This window comes from Protomyctophum parallelum, assembly GCF_964188405.1.
Source record: "Protomyctophum parallelum genome assembly, chromosome: 6".
Lineage (NCBI taxonomy): Eukaryota > Metazoa > Chordata > Actinopteri > Myctophiformes > Myctophidae > Protomyctophum > Protomyctophum parallelum.
In genome coordinates, this window is record NC_139701.1 from 41321880 (window position 1) to 41335532 (window position 13653).

At 40.6% G+C, this 13653-nt stretch overlaps 1 long non-coding RNA gene across 1 annotated transcript in view; it reads right to left on the bottom strand.

Moving 5' to 3' along the window:
• Positions 1–7935: 7935 nt before the first annotated feature.
• The window catches only part of LOC310860342, an 8986-nt gene continuing 3268 nt past the window's right edge, over positions 7936–13653 (bottom strand). Inside the window, exon 5 of the long non-coding RNA XR_014569368.1 lies at positions 7936–8155. This is a non-coding gene — a long non-coding RNA (uncharacterized lncRNA). The remainder of the gene's footprint in view (positions 8156–13653) is intronic.

Genomic DNA, 13653 nt, shown 5'->3' on the forward strand with positions numbered 1-13653 from the left:
AGACTATAGTGTGTCAACAATAAACAATAAAGATGTTGCCCAGTGGTTCTATTTTCTAAAGATTTTAAAACATTTGATCTATAGGCTATACATTCTATTATATACCTTGTGTGAAACAGGATTATGCAAAATGAGTATATTTTTGCTAAGCATATTTTGAATTTTGATACCAATACTTGCAGTATTGATATTTTTACTTAAGTAACAAAATGCAGTACTTTTCCCACCACATGCTATAGGAGTCAACCTATAGCTGGTGCGCCGTTCAGCGCCATGGACAGCGTATAAGGATCCGAGACATGTGAACCAGGGGTTCCCAAAGTGGGGTCCGGGGACCCCCAGGGGTCCTTGAGGGAGTTCCAGGGGGTCCCCAGCTAAATGACATAGTTTGGACACTCTCAGAGTTTAAATTAACATTGATTTTATAAACTGGGAGTCCCAGGGATAGAAATGCCATTAAATGTGGGGTCCCGTAGACTAACGCATGTCAAACTGTAGGGGTTAAACGAGTTGAGAATCACTGCTAGAGTCGGGGAAAAAACCTTCTCTTATGAGGGGTCCCTGGCATGTCTCTTCAAATGGGGGTCCACACGAGGGGCTAATTATTTAGTGTCAATTTTTTTTTTTTTTTTTTAACGTTTGGGAAGCACTGATGTATGTAAAGCATATAAATGGTAAATGGTGCATATATATATAGCGCCTTTATCTAAGGCGCTTTACAGAGATTGTACATTACATTCACACACCGATGGCAGCTGAAACCATGCAAGGCACCAACCAGCACATCAGGAGCAATTAGGGGTTCAGTGTCTTGCTCAAGGACACTTCGACACTAGATCTGGGGGAGCCCACAGGGTTCGAACTGGCAACCTTGCGGTTCCCATCCAGCCACTCTACCTGGCCCTGAGCCACCGCCACCTTGGCATAAAGTATTATGCCCCCTCTCTCTCTCTCTCTCTCTCTCTCTCTCTCTCTCTCTCATTAGCAGGCAACAGTACAGCACTATCTCTCTCTCTCTCTGTTTCTGGCACAACAGCGCCCCTACTGGTACTAATAGTCATACTCGTGCTCATTAACGACACATACATGAACAACACGGACATTGCTGTTCTTTGGAGTCAAAAAACAATATCAACATGCAGTTGCATCAATGCAGGGCATTGCAGGCCTAGTGTAGGCCTATATAGGCCTATAGCCTATCGGTTGCAGCAAAGTTAGGATTGTTCTAACTTTTATTCAATATTGATTATTGTGATGTATTGATATGTATTGATATCGTTGTGACGTGATGCCGGTTTTCAATTGAAACGTTTTTAAACAGGGCCATGCATGCACGTGCAGCTGTCTCGATTAAGTGAGACAGCTGCACGTGCATGGCCAATCGATTATATGCGACGCTATCAGACGAAGAATCCAATGATGCCAGACGAGATCGCAGTATAACAGCAGGCCAGCTTCTCACTCATTTCCATTTGATGTAATTGAGATTCAGGTTACATTAAGCTTTCTACTCAAAACTTTGGCATTGATTAGACAGGACACAAATCGTCATGATGGCATAGTCAATGAATATTACGCACCTTACGCAGCGCCTGCCCTGCAGTCAGAACTTAGCCCTTAGCGGTGACCTGCGGTCCTTCGAGTCAGTCCAACATAATGTGTGCGTAACCTCCAGGAAGTGCATCCCTCAAGTCTCAACACATCCACATCCTCAGTATATTCGTGTAACTCCGAGGTGTGTATATAGGCCTACTACAGAATGTAACCAAATGGACCGCTTGGTTACACCTGTGCACCCTCGGAGAGTTACAAGTGGAAACGTGCCTCCTCCTCCATCGAAGGACAGATTCATTCGTCCAAAGCAAACTTTTGTTAGTTTCGCTGCAGTCAGTGTGCAGTAAAGATGTTTGTCTGACTATAGTTGAAGTTTTACTTTTGTGTTTTGTTTGTTTGTGTGTCTAAAACTCTCATAGGCTTTTTAGGCTCAGCTGTTCTTCTGTGTGCATGCCGCGATGCGATGCGCACATGCACATGCACGCGCGCGCGCGTGACGTTCCGTGGTACAGGAAAAACAAGTCACCGTGATGACGCCACTGGCTAAGTTGACTGTGTATCGTGCACTGGCACTGCTGCTCATCGTCTGTATCAATGGGGGGAGGCAGTGGTGGTTCCCAAAGTGGGGTCCGGGGGACCCCTAGGGGTCCTTGAGAGAGTTGCAGGGGGTTCCCCCAGCTAAATGACAATTAGGAACCAAATGGATCCTTATGGGTCTGCATGCATGTAACTTTGACTCTGAGAGTGTACAAATGGAACCAAATGGACCCTATATAACGGGTCCATTTGGTTCCATTCGTACACTAGTCTCAGAGTTAAATGAACTCGTCTTTGACTGTACGATATAGGCTACGTTGGGGTCCCAGAGATAGAAATGCCATTAAATGGGGGTCCGTCAAACCTGCTAGAGCCGTACACATCTCCTCTCATGGGGGTCCCTGGCATATATTTTCTATAATGGGGGTTCGCAGGCTGACAATTTGGGAGTCCTTGACATGAAAAAGTGTGGGAACCACTGTCTTACAGCACTGTCACTACACACTGTTCGAATTGTGGGATTAATACAACCAGTCCAAATCAAATGATATTTGTAGTATAGCCTATATTAACCTTATACATTTCACCAAAGTTTGGCACTTTAATATTGATATCTTGTGTGGGAAATGTGAAACATGATTGAATATAATATATGACTATACTTTACAGCTATGCCTACAATATAACTATAATAAGACTGATTAGACTTCTAGGCCTACACCATGTGACACTGTTTATTTATCAGTCACTTAAATACTGCAGTCAGAACAGAAAATAATCACTGGCTAGATAATGCTGCCCTCTGCTGGTTGCAATATATATATACCTTTATTGAAAGGATAAACCCCTTGTGATGCATCGGCTCATTGTAGAGGTTATATCCATATTTTTCGAGATTAGTTTTAGATCAAATGTAGGACAGACTTATGCCATCATATGGCGACAAAGATGCACTGGGTGGGAATCCATGCCGTCATTTGAGTATGTCTGACCATGTCTGAGAAGATGACATCATTTAAGCCCAATCCCATTTTGGACTGAGGTCGATAAAAGAAAAACAGTTTTCTGAAAAACCTATGTATAACAGTGGTTCTCAAACTATTTCATGTCAAGGACCCCCAGAATTATATGTATTTGGCCGCTGACCCCCATCTGAAAATATGTAGTTCCAGGGAGCCCCCTCAGAAGCAAAGATATGAGTTAAAAACACTCGCTCTGAAAGAATATAGCTATATTCAAAGATTTGCAACACATTTTCACGATTTTTCAAAAATATCAGATCTACAAGCTCGTAGTGCGGCACTCGGTGGCGCGCTATGAGCTTGTATATCTGCTATTTTCAATAGCTATAGTAGAACCTATGCTTAAAACACCAAAAGGGGTTCCCGCCCTGAATGGTTACGGTAAGTTAGACTCAGAAGACATGTTGTCCAATCTGTAGACTGCAAGAGGCTAATATGGTTTCTGCCTCGGGTTTGAGTAAATGGCTGTGACTGACAGCCTACACCTAAACCTAACCCTAACCCTAACCTTAACCTTAAAATATAGTTGCTGAAATACCTGGACTGACATCTATTCTATAGCTATAGGGTACTCCCTGCTCAACACATCACAAACCTTCGTTCATTTTTAACCCTCTATCACACAGAACTACGTTTTTTGTGTCCATATCACTACACCCAAAAAAATGTTGATTGTTGTGATAGAGGGGTCAAAGTTGAATGAAAGTTGCGCTAATATTTTAGAAATAGGTCAACAATACAAATACAAATTAATTTACTTTTACTGGTGGCCCCAGTGCCCCCCCACAAAATGACCGAAACTACTTAATATTCGGAGCAGAACTCCCACCACGGGACTCGGGCAATCACTTTGCAACCACTATATTAATGGCAAGTATTTCATACAGCTTAAGTTAAAAAAATCTGAACTATCCCTTTTAACATTGATTTTACAATGGCTGAGAACGTACAGTATGTAGCCTATTCATACTGCTGGCTTTCAGTGAACATTGTTCTCTATATTAATTAATTGTGTGTTAAAGAAATCGTACAAGCTGATACTGAGGCGATATGGCATGAGAAGTCATGGATCTGTAAAAAAATAAATCAGGGGTCTGCAACTCACTTAATTCATTTTAGGCCTGACGTCGAAATTAAAAAGAAATCTTCTAAATCCTGACAGTTTCCTGAAATACCAATGTTTCTGTATCAGTGGTGCTCAATATTTCATGTCAAGGACCCCAAAAAATATATGTAATTGGCCCCATCTGAAAATATGTTGTTCCAGGGCCCCCCAGAAGCAAAGATTTGAGTTAAAATGTTCACTCTGTAATACTATATATTCAAAGATTTGAGGCACATTTTCACGATAAAAAAGCAGACCTACAAGCTCTTAGCGCGGCACTCGGTGCCGCGCTAAGAACTTGTAGATCTGCTATTTTGCAATAGCTAAAGTATAACATGATGCTTTAAATCACCAAAAGGGGTTCCCGCCCCAAAATGGGTTAAGATGCCCCAACCCTTATTTAGCTTTCTCTAAATAAATAAAGTCTGGAGCATCTTAAAGTGACGTCCCCTGCTTTTTTCATAAATTATTGTTTACTGTTGTTTAAGTTCGGCACTACAGCGCCGAAACAGCGGTAAAATAGGAGTATGAATCGGCCCTAACCCAGAGACTAAAGGACAAGAACTTGGGAAGGGTAAAAAAAACCCATTAAGGCCATACCAGGGAATAGAAACGATGATGAGTAAAAGCATAAATAAGGTGACCATGACATTCATGACGTCTATACTAACTAGCCTAACGACTTATTGACAGTAGTCTGGGCAAAAGGAAGTGTGCATGTCGGAAAACAGAGTGCATTTGCAGAGCGAGCTAAATTCTTTGCACATGCGGTTATAACCACAGTGAATCAGCCATTAGTTCAGTGGAGTCTGAAGCAGGGTGTATTTAACGGACTCTGTCCATATGTGTCACACGTCTATAGCCACACTGAGCGGGAGTTAGAGATGAGGTCGCCTATAAATAAAGGCAGATTAGAAATGATTGGAGAATGTATACATTGATGAAACTGCTGTTTGTATATTTGGTGAGACAGAAATGACAGTACATATTTTGAGCTGTATGCTTGTTGTCATGCACTAGGCAGGGGATGCATGGCAAAACAGGGAGTCCACACAAGAGCATAAACGTTTAGTAATGATATTTATTATAGTAAGGTAATTAAAGAATAGCAAAAATAATGAAGTGTGGGATGTGAGGATATCAGTTATCGGTAATGTCTGCAGTGTATGGATGTGTGGAGAGTGGTGGGTGCGTGTTGTATTAGTTGGTGCAAAACATAACTCAAACAAAAGGGTGGTTAGGCCCTTGAACCAGGTGGCAACCCGTAGCAGGTCCTGCTTGCAGGGAGGACAGACAGAGAGTGAGCTGCAGCCAGGAGAGCTCCCTATATAGTGCCCTAAGCTCCACCCACCTCAGGTGAGCACAATTGGGCTGACGGCCTGCCCCACTCTGCAATACACTGACACGTAAACGCGTATTCAGGGCGGAGTCACCACCCCCAGGGTAAGTTGTGATTTGCTCTCGTTCACTGCAATGCAATTTGCGGCATTTCCAAAACAATATTGCGCAGAGTAGCGATTATCAAACGTATTTGCAATGCCATACGTTGAAAGAATGCCATACGTTGCCCAGGGTAAAAAACCGGATGTGACTTTTTGGGCGTTCCTGTCTTGTTCCGTGTCAGTCTATTACAGAGGCTGCTGGCTAGCCTACTAGTGAGGCAGAGGGGGCAGGGCCGTCACCGTGAAAAGTAAACAAATTGATATTTAAAAAAGAAAACACATGAAGACAAATGGTGGCAATGATTGGTAGCCTGGCTAATAAGCCAGACCGAATCAGCCGTTGGCAAAAACAAATTGCCTGCCGATAGTGTGATTTGAGTCTGGTTTATTAGCCAGGCTAAATGATTGGTCCATTGGATTGTGAGATTATATCTCTGGACACACACACACACACACACACACACACGGCTAGCCATAAAAACAAGTTCAGATCAGGACCTGCAGTACTATAAAATAAAGCATATAATAATGAATGAACGATGAAGGCTAATTGCAAAAGCATGCATAGCCTATCTGTGTATGAGATGCACATCTGCGTCAGATGTGTAAGATCAAGGGCTCCATTTTTGTCACCGCTAAACCCCTTTATCCCTAAACTTCTTTGCCCCTTTCTTTTTTTTTTTACTATTTTGAAAAACATTTTTTAATAGTTCAACTAGCCAATCTACATTGACACGTTATGTGAGCTTGTAGACTGGCCATTTTAACTATTCAAAAATGTTTAGCAAAATAGTACAAAAAAAAAAGGCAAAGAAGTTTAGGGATAAGGGGTTTAGCGGTGACGAAAATGGAGCCCCAAGTGTCTGAACAACAGAGTGCATGTGCAGAGCTATAAGCTCTATACTGTATATGCATGTGGTTATAGCCACACTGAAATCGTTAGGTTGTCATCTGACTTCAGAGCTATAGGAGTTTTTGAAACTGGACTCTGCCTGTATTTGACACTTACTGCTTTGACATAGGCTACTGCCAAACGCTGTCCCCGTTTTTCCTACCCGATTTCGGACCAGTGAGGGCTGGGAGGGACTAGCAGACGGCTGTGGAACTTGAAGGACACGAGGATAATTAATAGAAACATTCAGTACATCCAGTTTGCTAATTCACAACAACTACTGTAGGCCTACTATACTTTCGTGTTAGAAGTTGGAACTTTGAATTTCTCCAACTATAAACTTGCACGACAGCCTAACTTAGTACAAATATATTATGATTAAAGGAGAATTCCATACTAAAAGGCTTTCTTACCTTTCTTTGTAGTCGTTACGTCCCCACCAAAGAGGTCCAGGTGTTATTTTGTGCAAAATCTCCTTATTGGCTATTTCCCCTACCATAAGCCCTCGATGAACTGCATTGAATTGAATGGGAATTGAATGGGGCTATGGGGTGTTGGGCTAATTCGCTTAAAATGATATATTTTTTGTACTATTATATCCTCTCTTCATAATGTAAATAATATCCCAAGTGGCACAGTTTACTACTTATTTCGATGGAAATAAGCGAATTAGCACAACACCCAATAGCCCCATTCAATTCCCATTCAATTCAATGCAATTCATTGAGCGCTTATGGTAGGGGAAATAGCCAATAAGGAGCTTTTGCACAAAAAAACACCTGGACCTCTTTGGTGGGGACGTAACAACTACAAAGACAGGTAAGAAAGGTATAAGAAAGCCTTCTAGAATGCAGGAATTCTCCTTTAAGGCTACAGTGAAGTCGGTTCAAGTTGTTGTGGGGTTGTGGGGATTATCTGACGAGGTACCATTTGAGTGGGGGGGGGGGGAACCTTACCTTTACTAAAATATACTTTGTTTATAGGGTCAAAATAAGTAAAATAATATAGCCTTCAGTATCTTTTTATATTCTTTTCCAAAAATAATACAAACGGCCAATAAGCATATCACAAGTTATGAACCTAAGGCGACTAAACCAATTGTAAAGGTTGTCTGTTGTGGTCAATAAGGCAGTACACAGGGTGTTTGAATCTGCATACAGGCCTCCCAATCGGGTAGGAAAAAACGGGGACGCCTGTCAAACCACACAGAGCGAGAAGGGTGTTCTGTAAATGCTGCAGAAACAGCACAGAGGAGAGAGAGAGAGAGAGAGAGAGAGAGAGAGAGAGAGAGAGAGAGAGAGAGAGAGAGAGAGAGAGAGAGAGAGAGAGAAATATTATACACAAGTGATTAATATTGACAAAGCCTCAAACTGTACACACATGTTCAGGATTTCGTTTTTTGTCGTAATCTAATCATTTTGCCTTTCATGTTTTATCCACAGTGGAATAGATTGCAGAGACGTCTTCATTCACTCGTGTTTTATCGACATTGGAATAGATTGCAGAGTCGTCTTCATTCACTTGTGTTTTAACCACATTGGAATAGATTGCGGAGTCGTCTGCCTTCACAGTGGAATAGATCACATCGTCACGGTCACCAGACCTGAGAAGAACGACACACGTCCATTCGTTAATTCATAGGCCTACTAGTGCAGAGAATAACTATACACAATGGCTCTTCAGCACCACAGCTAGGAAACCCACTTCTGTAAAGCACAACGTACTGTGTCTATGATGTGGTCTTATTAAAAAATATATATCTAGTTAAAATATTGGACAGCATCTGGATGTGTGCACTATATCAGCATGTCACTGTTTCCAATGCATAGTTGAACTGTTTACAATTTACAATTATAGTGGAAGATTTAAGGGACATTTGACTTCAAGTCATGATACAGAGAAACCCTTTGGCATGGAAGTACCTTAGGGTCATAGAAAAATATTTATCCAAAGACACGAGCTGAATCACCCTTCATTACTGAAATATACACGTATTTCAAAATGGCCGCCGACAATGAACCACTATTACACCAGACCCCATATCTTTGCTTCTGTTAGAGCTATAATAATAATATTGGTGTCAAAGTATACATTTTTAGGGTCAAGGGATCCAATTAAATAGATTTCAAGAATAAAAAACCCAATCGTTTTCTCGTTACCATGACAACAGGGGTAAGATATGCAAATTTAATTCGAAAAAATACGTTTTAACAGGGTAACTTTACCCCGCCTCACCCACTAAAACTTTCATTTAGTTTCCTCTTTGGCATGGAAGTACCTTAGGGTCATAGGAAAAGATTTATCCAAAGACACAAGCTGCATCACCTTTCATTTCTGAAATATACACGTTTTTCAAAATGGCCGCCACCATTTACAGCAATACAGCATAGCCCCTATCTTTGCTTCTGTTAAAGCTATAATAATAAAATTGATGTCAAAGTATACATTTTTGGGGCCAAGTAATCCAAATATATAGATTTCAAGGCAAAAAACCCAATCATTTTCTCGTTACCATGACAACAGGGGTAAAATATGCAAATTTCATTAAAAAAATAATTTTAACAGGGTAACTTTACACCCCCTCACCTGCTAAAACCTTCATTTAGTTTTCACTTTGGCATGGAAGTACCGTAGGGTCATAGGAAAAGATTTATCCAAAGACACAAGCTGCATCACCTTTCATTTCTGAAATATACACGTTTTTCAAATCTTTGCTTCTGTTAGAGCTATAATAATAATATTTATGTCAAAGTGTACATTTTTGGGGTCAAGGAATCCAATAAATCTATTTCAAGTCTAAAAACCCCAAATGTTTTCTTGTTACCATGACAATAGGGCTAAAATTTGCAAATGTAATTAAGAAAATACGTTTAACAGTGTAACTTTCCACCCCCTCACCCCCTAAAACTTTAATTCAGTTTTACCTCTTGCATGGAAGTACCTTAGGGTCATAGAAATGACATTATCCAAAGAGACAAATAACATCACTCTTCATTTCTGAAATACATGTGTTTTTAAAAATGGCCGCCGCCATATACAGCATAGCCCATATCTTTGTTTCTGTTAGAGCTAAAATGATGAAATTGGTGTCAAAGTGTACATTTATGGGGTCAAGGAATCCAATTAAATAGGTTTCAAGACAAAAAATTCCAATAAGTTTTCTCATTACCATGACAACATGCTTTAACAGGGTAACCTCCACCCCCTCCCCACCACCCTAAAACTTGTACTTAGTTTTCCATTTGGCATGGAAGTAACATGCAAAGAAATTGTTCAAAGAGACAAATAAGATCACTCTTCATTTCTGAAATATATGCATTTTTAAAAATGTCTGCCGCCATTTACAGCAATACAACATAGCTCATATAATTCTGTTAGAGCTATAATATTGGTTTCAACAAAGGAATTAAATTGAGTAGTTTTCAATGCAAAAAATAAATAATCACTAATTACTATGACAGCGGGTGGACAAATATGCAAATTTAATTAAAGAAAATACATTATTTACTTTTACTTTTGGTATGGAAGTACCTTATATGGCAATAAGAAAGACATTATTCAAAGAGACAAATAAGAACACTTCATTTCTGAAATTATGCGTTTAAAAATGGCCACCACCATTTGAAGTAATACAGCAGAAGCAAAGGTATGGATCTTTATTCTTTGCTTCTGTTAAAGCTATGATGGTAAACTTCAAAGTGTACATAGTGTACATGTTAATTATGGGCTGACCATAACAGTTATGGTCAGTATATGTTATCCCGGGAGACTCAGGCAGTTGCAGGCCTGACGGGAAGCAGCCAGTTAGGCAACTCCACAGTGGCAAAGCCCCAGAGGTTGGTGAGATCTGTCGAGAAATGCTGAAGGCTCTGGGTGTTGAGGGGATTGGTTGACACTTGACACATCTTTTCAACATAGGGACAGATAGGGTGAGAAGTTCAGTCACGCGAGAGACTCAGAGTAGAGTCGATGCTTATTCGCCTGGAAAGGAGCCATCTTAGGTGGTTCGGGCATCTGGTTAGGATGCCTTTCGGGCGTCTCCCTATAGGGAGGTCCTCGATGCAAGTCCCACTGGGAGGAGATCCATTCATTCACAGCCATTCATTGGCCTTGGAACACTTGGAAGTTACTAATGTTGCTCTGGAGAGGGAAGTCTGTAGCTCTCTGGTGGGCTGTTGCCCCCGTGACCCGACTACGGATAAGCGGTTGAAGATGGATGGATGGATCTTTTCAATATTGCGCGGAAGTCTGGTACTGTGCCTAAAGAGTGGCAGACTGCAGTTGTGCCATTCTTTAAGAAAGGGGACCAAAGGGTGTGTGCCAATTTTAGAGGTATCTCATTGCTCAGTCTCCCTGACAAAGTTTACACCAAGGTACTGGAAAGGAGGGTCTGGCCGATAGTCAAACCTCAGATTCAAGAGGAGCAAGGTGGATTCCATCCTTGTCGTGGAATAACTGACCAGCTCTTCACTCTTGCACAGATCCTGGAAAAGGCCTGGGAGTATGTTATCCGGTCTACATGTGTTTTGTGGATGCAGGGTGCAGGAATATGGGGTGAGGGGGTCCTTGTTGAGGGCCATTCAATTTCTGTACACCCAAAGCGAGAGCTGTATCCGTGTGTGGGGCAGTAAGTCAGATTTGTTTGTGGTGGGGACTGGGGGTTGGCCTCCACCAAGGCTGTGCATTGTCACCTATCCTGTTTGTGATATTCATGGACAGGATCTCGAGACGCAGCCGTGGAGGAGAGGGTATACGCTTCGGGGAGCTAAGGGTTGCTTCACTGCTTTATGCAGATTATGTGGTCCTGATGGCACATTCGGTCCGAGACCTTCAACTCTCACTGGATTAGATTGTTGTCGAGTGTTTGGTGGCCATAGGAAGAGGATCAGCATCTCCAAATCTGAGGCCATGGTACTCAGCAGGAAACCGCTGTATTGTGCAACGCTGGGGGAAATTTAATGTCACCTTGTTGAGACTTATTTGATTAATTATGTGCATATTTTACCACAATTGTGATGGTAATGAGAAAAACATTGGTTTTTTTGAGCGGCACTCCTATATGAACAGCTTTGTGTGTACGTGTGTATGATTGGCTGATGATGTATGATGATGAGTGGAAATGAGCAAAATTGTATAACTGAAGCAAAGATATTAGATCTGCTGTATTGTTGTAAATGGTGGCGGCCATTTTGAAAATGTGTATATTTCGTAAATGAAGGGTGATGCAACCTGTCTCTTTGGATAAATCTTTTCCAATTGCCCTAAGGCGCTTCCATGCCAAAGGGAAAACTAAATAAAAGTTTTAGGGGTGAGGGTTGGAAAGTTAACCTGTTAAAACATATATTTTCGAATGAAATTGGCATATTTTACCCCTGTTATGGTAATGAGATTGTTTTATTTGTATTTATTTATTTTGCCTTGAAACCTGTTGAATTTCATTACTTGGCTCCAAAAATGTACAATTTGACATCAATATTATTATTATAGCTCTAACAGAAGCAAAGATAGGGGCTATGCTGTATTGCTGTAAATGGTGGCGGCCATTTTGAAAAACGTGTATATTTCAGAAATGAAAGGTGATGCAGCTTGTGTCTTTGGATAAATCTTTTCCTATGACCCTAAGGTACTTCCATGCCAAAGAGGATACTAAATGAAGGTTTTAGTGGATAAGGGGGGTAAAGTTACCCTGTTAAAACGTATTTTTTCGAATGAAATGTGCATATTTTACCCCCGTTGTCATGGTAATGAGAAAACTATTGGATTTTTTTGTCTTGAAATCTATTTAATTGGATTCCTTGACCCTAAAAATGTATACTTTGGCACCAATATTATTATTATAGCTCTAACAGAAGCAAAGATATGGACTATGCTGTATTGCTGTAAATGGTGGCGGCCATTTTGAAAAAGGTGTATAATTCAGAAATGAAAGGTGATGCAGCTTGTGTCTTTGGATACATCTTTTCCTATGACCCTAAGGTACTTCCATGCCAAAGAGGATACTAAATGAAGGTTTTAGTGGATAAGGGGGGTAAAGTTACCCTGTTAAAACGTATTTTTTCGAATGAAATGTGCATATTTTACCCCCGTTGTCATGGTAATGAGAAAACTATTGGATTTTTTTGTCTTGAAATCTATTTAATTGGATTCCTTGACCCTAAAAATGTATACTTTGGCACCAATATTATTATTATAGCTCTAACAGAAGCAAAGATATGGACTATGCTGTATTGCTGTAAATGGTGGCGGCCATTTTGAAAAAGGTGTATAATTCAGAAATGAAAGGTGATGCAGCTTGTGTCTTTGGATACATCTTTTCCTATGACCCTAAGGTACTTCCATGCCAAAGAGGATACTAAATGAAGGTTTTAGTGGATAAGGGGGGTAAAGTTACCCTGTTAAAACGTATTGTTTCGAATGAAATGTGCATATTGTACCCCCGTTGTCATGGTAATGAGAAAACAATTGGATTTGTTGGTCTTGAAATCTATTTAATTGGATTCCTTGACCCTAAAAATGTATACTTTGGCACCAATATTATTATTATAGCTCTAACAGAAGCAAAGATAGGGGCTATGCTGTATTGTTGTAAATGGTGGCGGCCATTTTGAAAAAGGTGTACAATTCAGAAATGAAAGGTGATGCAGCTTGTGTCTTTGGATAAATCTTTTCCTATGACCCTAAGGTACTTCCATGCCAAAGCAATTCTCTGTATCATGACTTGAAGTTAACGGCAAAAAAATCGGCCTTAAATCTTCCACTATATAGTCCTGTTTGCGGTGAAGAGGTGACCACCGAAACGGTGGTCATAGTAGAAACAGAGATGTGTGTTGTGTCACCGAAAAACCGGACTATGGATAGGCCTTAACCTATGTTGTTGTTATAGTTTAACTATTGAAAAATAGCAGATCTACAAGCTCATAGCGCGGCACCGAGTGCCGCACTATGAGCTTGTAGGTCTGCTATTTTTTTTTAATCATGAAAATGTAGCACAAATCTTTGAATATATATTATTTCAGAGCCAATGTTTTTTAACTCAAATCATTGAATATATATTCTTTCAGAGCCAACGTTTTTTAAACAACATACTTTCAGATGGGGGTC